The following is a 7,166-nucleotide window of genomic DNA, read 5'->3' as shown; positions in this document are numbered from 1 at the left end:
CTCTGTCTCTCAAATAAATAAAAGTCAATTAAAATTCAAACAATAAATGCACATATTGGACTTCTATGTATAACTTTTTGAATAATAGTATTGAAGCAAAAAGAGAATAAAGGAAGAAGAAGAGGGAGGAAGGAAGGAAAGAAGAGAGAAAGGAATATTGTATACAGATCACCTCCTTCGAAGAAGAATTACCTGCCCAAAATTACAATAAGGCCTAGGTAGGAAAACCCTATCTAACCTTACTATCAACTTAGAGTGAGATGACATTTGTTAGACAGCTATTTGTCCTTCCATACTGCAGTTGAAGAAAAGACCAAAATAATGATTTAGAGAAGCAATTATGTGTATTTTAAAATTCTTTGCTTAAAAAAATTACATTTAGTGAGACAAAAATTTCTTAAAGTATTTTACATAACTTTTTATATTAAGAAATGGGTAAAGAATATGAACAGGCATATTTCAAAGAATGAAATACAAATGTCCAACAACATATGAAAAAGTGTAACCATTAAAGAAATGTGAATAAAGCCTACAATTAAGTATCAGCTCACTCTAATTAAAATGGTTATTTTCCAAAAATCAAGAAATTACAGGGCTTGGTGATGTGGCGTCATTGGCTAAACCTCTGCCTGCAGCAATGGCATCCCATAGGGGCACTGCTTCATATCCCTGCTGGTCCTCTTCTAATCCAGCTCTTTGTTATGGCCTGAGGAAGCAGTAGGAGATGGCCCAAGTGCTTGGGCTCCTGTATTCATGTGGGAGACCTGGAAGAAGCTCCTGAATCCTGACTTCGGACTGGCCCAGCTCCACTGGTTGCAGCAAATTGGTGAGTGAATCAAAGGATGGAAGACCTTTCTCTCTGTCTCTGTAACTCTACCACACAAATAAATAGATAAAATCTTAAAAAAAGAAAGAAATTACAATTGCTAGTGAGGTTGTAAAGAAGAAGATACCTTAATACACTGTAAGTGGGAAAGCAAATTGGTATAATCAACATAGAAAACAGTAAGGAGATTCCTCAGAAAACTTATAATAGATGTACCATATAACCCAGCTATCCTGCTCCTCAGAAGGTATCTGCAGGAAATGAAATCAGCACATAGAAGGTATACCTGCACCCCCCATGTTTACAGCAGTTCAATTCACAATAACAAATATATGGAATCAACATTGATGCCCATCAGCTGATGATAGGTTAGTGAAAACATGGTATATTTATGTGTGTGTGTGTGTGATGGAATACAACTCACTGATAAAAATAACAAAATCCTGAAATTTGCTACAAAATAGATGGAACTGTATATAATTATGCAAAGTGAAATAAACCAAACTCTGAAAAATAAATATTGCATGTTTTACTTTATTTACAGCAGTTAATATATATTGAGAGTATAAAAATTGTGTTGGTGACATATCATTGTCACAAATACCTCATTCTGTAATAGTAACATTTCTGTTTTCAAGAAACACGAAGTATTCATGTTAATGTACATAATATCTACATTTGAAGTGAATGTGGCAGAAAATGCAAAATAAAAAATGGCAAAGAACATTTGCAGATCAATAAAAGAAAATGTATGGGGGTAGAGTTATATAAAAAGTGTGTCATTTGAGTTCTAGTTTTCTAATCAGTTTAGCCACATTTAAAATATTGCTCTTATTTCAAAGTAGAAGAACTTTAAAAAATATATTCATAATCTGCTTTCTCTGTGAACTTCCATCCTTCTGAGAACCCCATCCACAAAAAGTGCATGCAACATCTTCTCCTACTAGAAGTAAACTCAGGATCAGAGAGAAGTGGGAGGAGGGGGAACAGAGAGGTTGACAGTTTTCTTGCTCAATATAGGTTGAAACCAGAAGGTGGACAGATTATTACAGGACAACATTGCTTTAATTCTGTTTACCATGAGAAAGTACAGTTTCAAAGGAAAAAAATAAGTGGGAAAGTAATAAGATATAAGCTTAAAAAGTCATGCTATCTTTCAACAACTATAGCATTTTTGACACATATATATTAAAGCATGAGGGAAACAAAATGCCAGGCCATTTTGGGGGTAGTTTCCAATATCAGTGGTTACAGATAAGAAATATGCTATCAGAATAAATCATGCATTAAAATATTGTTTGAGTGGCTTAGCTGTATAAATGTAATGACAATGTGTTAAATCATTTATCACAGAAATGAGTTGAAAAATATGGTTAAATGCATGTTGTAAAATCACCCAACAAAGTCTCATATTACACTATTTTTTGTCAAGTAATGTAGAAGGTTATGGTTGGTTTTCCACCTCTCCCCTTTTTAATTTTCAACTGTCACTTTTCTATGTCTATCCTGACAAATAGTGTTCACTCAGGGAAAATCAATTAGTTAATCTTAATTGACTTTCACCACGCTGTGATCCTCTGGTGTTTTTAATTTTCTTGAGTAATCTTTAGGCTTTTAATTTGTTTCTTGCTCTCATAGCTTCAATTCCCATCAATATACTAATGATGTTTTAAAAATTGTGTCTTTTAAAAAGATATGTTTATTTATTTATTTGAAAAAGAGAGAGGCAAAGATATCTTCCATCCACTGTTCACGCTACCAATGTCCATTCAACTAGGGCTGAGTCAGGGCGAGCCACTCACTGGGTGCTCAATCCTGGACTCATGTCGCTCCCCCTCTTCGCGGAGGAACGACACAGGACCCTGCGCTGTTCTTTTGTCTGCTCAGCCCTTCCCGGGTTTGCTGCTGGTTCTTCCCAGGTTGGCTACCCATCCTTCCACCTCCGTGGAGGGGCGGGCCCCCCTGCCACTTTCCCCACTTCCGCGGGGGAGCGGCACACCGCCGGCCGGCTCTCTCGGGGGCTGCTCAGATGTTATCTGGATGTTCCCCTTAGATGTTCCTGGTGCATGTTGTCTCTCTCCTCCTTTATAGTCCTCTTCCACCAATCCCAGCTCTGCTACCCACACGCCGAGTACACTGCTCTCCTCCAATCAGGAGCAAGATCAGCTCCTGCAGGTCATCACTCAAGTTGGCGAGAGGCAGCTGCGTAGAAGTTGTTTACTCCCTTCTCAGCGCCATATTGTGGGAGAGCAAATGCATAGAATAAGTCTTAATTCCAGTGACTTAGTCTAGTCCGAGTTGCTCCCCACAGACTCAGATGCATGTGTCGGGGACCCAGGTGCTACATCCATCTCCTGCCTCCTATTGGAGTATTAGATAGTAACTGGATTGGAAACAGAGCCAGGACCCGAACCCAATCACTCTGATGGGTGAAATTTGCTACAAAATAGATGGAACTGTATATAATTATGCAAAGTGAAATAATCCAAACTCTGAAAAATAAATATTGCATGTTTTACCTTATTTACAGCAGTTAATATATGTTGAGAGTATAAAAATTGCATTGGTGACATATCATTTTTCACAAATACCTCATTCTGTAGTAGTAACATCTCTGTTTTCAAGAGATGCTGCCCCATAGTTCTTTTTTTAAAATTTATTTTTCTTATCATATTCAACACAGTTTGTAGGTACAATTCTGAGAATATAATGAATTTCCTTTTTTCCTCTCTCCCTCCCCTTTCCTTTTTCTCCCTTTCACTTTTGAGATGGCATATCTTTAATTTACCTTTCAGTTGGGGGCTTAGTGCTCCAGTAGATAAAGAATTCAACATGTACAAAGCAAAATGGCTTTAGTTTAGCAGAAACATAGGCAAGAACTATAAATAATAATCAAATGGAAAAATGACTATTTCACCCATATACAGTCGATTCTTAGATCTGAGTTTCTTTCTAGTGCAAATCACTAATTTTTAACTTCTTCCTATGAATCCAATACCTCTTCCATTATTTCATCTTGGCTAATGTATACCAAACTGCTAGTAATTTGCAAATAATCTATGATTATCCCTGGTTTCTATGGTTATCCCTGGTTTCTTAAGTTGAGTTCACACTACTCACATAAAGGGTGCTAGAAGAATGGCTTTAGGGTCTGGAGAGTGTAGGTTCAATGAGTCTATACATAAGTGACCAAAATTTTCCAAGAGAACAAATATGATAAAAACTGTCCTATTATGGGACATGTAAGTTTTCATCAATGATTTTGACATGACTCAATTAAATGTGTGATGAGGAAAATAATCAAACTGCCTGAGCAGTAGAAAGAGTGAGAGTGCAGAAGTAACATCAATTTCAGTGGATTATTATTTTATTATTATTATTATTATTATTATAAGTGCATTATTCTGCCTTGCAAAGATTCTGGTATATAAATATTTATTAAATATTTATGGAATGAATGATCAAATATTTTAAGCAGAGTGACATCATTTTTGAAAGGGATCAGATCATAAATATTTGAGGCTCTATAGGCCATAAAGTGGCTGTCACACGTATTCAACTCTACCTTTGTAGGGCAAATACAACTATAAAATATCACTGCCTACCATAGAATCATTCAAAGCAGCACTTGTCTAAACTCCTATGGTGATCTCTATCTACTTTGTAGTATCAAGGTCTACATACTCTGCTTTTTCTCATTTTCTAGCCAGTGAGTTCTCCATATCCCTGAGTAAGCCTTACCTCTTCCTCTCTATGTTAGATCCTATTCCCTTTTAATTCCTTAAGAAGGTCTCCTTCATCTTTGTATCATGACTATTCTCTGTCCCTTGAATTAATCCAATGCTCATGCTATCTGCTAACCTCTCATTTTATTACAAGGGGATTTCTCTGGATTTCATGTCCGGCATCATCCTGCCTTCTGTTTTCTCTAACACAAAATTTCTTGAACGAATTGCCTGTTCTGTGTCCAGTTCCTCAGCTCCTATTCTCACTTAAATCCACTGAAAGCAGAAGGAGGAAATTGCTAAAAGAATGCTTAGTTCCCCACTATGAGTAATTAGGATTCAACCTGCAGACAAGTCACATGAAATACCTTAGAACTGTCCCACAGAGTGGCTATGAAATCAGAGGATTTCTTCAGAAATTCTTATGACTTCCTGTTTATGAGCTGTCTTGGGGTGTTTCAGTCCTGCCATTTCAGGACGGCCTTATGTATTCAGCATGAGCTTGCAACCAAAAGGTGGAAAAATGCAGATACTCAAAGATGTGAACCCATCTGAATCCATAGGACCTGTCTATAGAATCTGCAGGTAACCCAGACCATTTGCTAACCTGTGCCATTAGAACCGGGCACTGGGGCTGGCATTATGGCATACCAGTTAAATCCACTGCCTGCAATGCCAGCACCCCATATGGACACCTGGCTGCGGCACTTCTGATCCAGCTCCTTGCTAATGGCCTGGGAAAAGCTGTGGAAGACAGTCCAAGTATCTGGGCTTCTGCCACCTATGTGCAGAGACCCGGATGAAGCTCCAGGTTCCTGGCTTCAGCATGGCTCAGCTGTTGTTGTGGTGGTCATTTGGGGAATAAATTGGTAGATGGAAGATCTCTCTATCTCTGTCTCTCCCTCTCTTTCTGGAACTCTGACTTTCAAAATAAATAAATCTTAATAAAGAGAATTAGGCATTAACATACCATCTTTAATAGGTTACACCTATGTTCCTTGAATAACTTGTACTTATAAACTTTTGCTTTAACATTTTTAGATTTTTATAGTCTGTAAGATTTTAATCTATCTGGATAACTTCTCTATATTCACAGGTATATCACCAGTATCTTGGTAGTTCACAGTTGAAGTTGAATAAATATCTGTTGATTTAGTGAGAAGCAATGAACATTTTCAATCCGGTTTCTTAAAGAATAATTGACATCCAATGAGTTCCACATATTTGAAATAATTATTTCTTCAATGTTGATGTCAATACGTATTCTTGTAAAAGCATTCCCACAACATTTCTTCAATGTGGACATAAATATGTATTCTTGTAAAACTACATCACAAAATAAAGAATATAGCCATCACCTGACAAGTCATTTTGTCTCTTTATAATGTCTGCAACTTCCCTTTTCCCACATCAACCTGCCATTCTGAAAGAAGTGTTCATTGGTTTTTGTCAGTATATATTATTTCACATTATGTAGAATTTTATAAATGTGCTCCCCCCTCACATTTCATTGACCTAGCATAATAGCTTAAACATTCATCAATGCTCATATTTAATGATATTTTATTCTTTGCTATTGCTGAGTAGCATTTGATTATGTGGCTATACCACTGTGTCTATCTATTCATCTGTTAATCAACATGAGGTGTTTCTAGTTTGGAACTATTAAGATTATGTCTAGGATGATTGCTCACATCCATGTTACTGCTGAGGCATTGCCTGACTTTCTGTCCTAGCAATAAGCCAAGTTGGCTCGCTGAGCCTCATTTTCCAATGAAGCCAGAGGCAATAAATATCAATAATTATAAAAATCTTACCAAATTGTAAGGAGTAATAGAAATATAAGTTATTAGTCACTTAATATTTGTATATATTTAAGAATATGATATATAAGACTCGAGAATCAGACTAATGGGACAAATATAATAACTTTAAAGACCTTGGCTTCTGTATAGCATAAAATGGTTCATGACATTGTCTTTTTGCCATTTAGGCTGTTAGAAAAGAGCATAATATTTAGGTGTTATGAAATTCAAACTAATGGTTTTTGACATCTTTAATACTTAAGTTATTTGGCATTTGATTGGTCTGTTGGCTGTTATGAACTATATTGTGCAATTGTCCCTAAATCCTGTCTTGGTGACATGTGGGTACATTTTACTCCCACTTGAGGATTTGGATGGGTGTCATGATGTTTCTGTGGTTGTGGAATTGTTATTGGGTTGTATTTCTCTCCAATAGAGTGGGAACTATGCTATTAAGATGAAGCCAGCCAAAGAGGAAGAAAGTTGACTGCTCAAGTGTCTGGTTTGCCAAGTGACTCTAAGCTCGAAGAAGAAGAGCTGAGCCAGCATGGACAGTGACTCACCATGTGGGAGTACGTTTCCGCTTAGACATAATAAATATTTTTAAGTACAGCAATTTTTGGTGTCTATATCCAGCCTATGTGTGAGACTAGAACCATATCATGTGATCAGTAATTACTTTCCTTGGAATAGTAAAGATAAAAATGTAACTGTTCTCCATTCAACTATAGGATTAAATTCTTAATTATTTCTGCCCATGCATTTTATTTCATCTAATCTCAGTGTTATTAAAAATAATATTTTTAAACA

Source organism: Oryctolagus cuniculus, chromosome 6, assembly GCF_051225735.1.
Source record: "Oryctolagus cuniculus isolate XC-2025 breed Fujian yellow rabbit chromosome 6, ASM5122573v1, whole genome shotgun sequence".
Taxonomy (NCBI): domain Eukaryota; kingdom Metazoa; phylum Chordata; class Mammalia; order Lagomorpha; family Leporidae; genus Oryctolagus; species Oryctolagus cuniculus.
The sequence above is the reverse complement of the archived record's forward strand: the minus strand, read 5'-3'. Positions refer to the sequence as shown.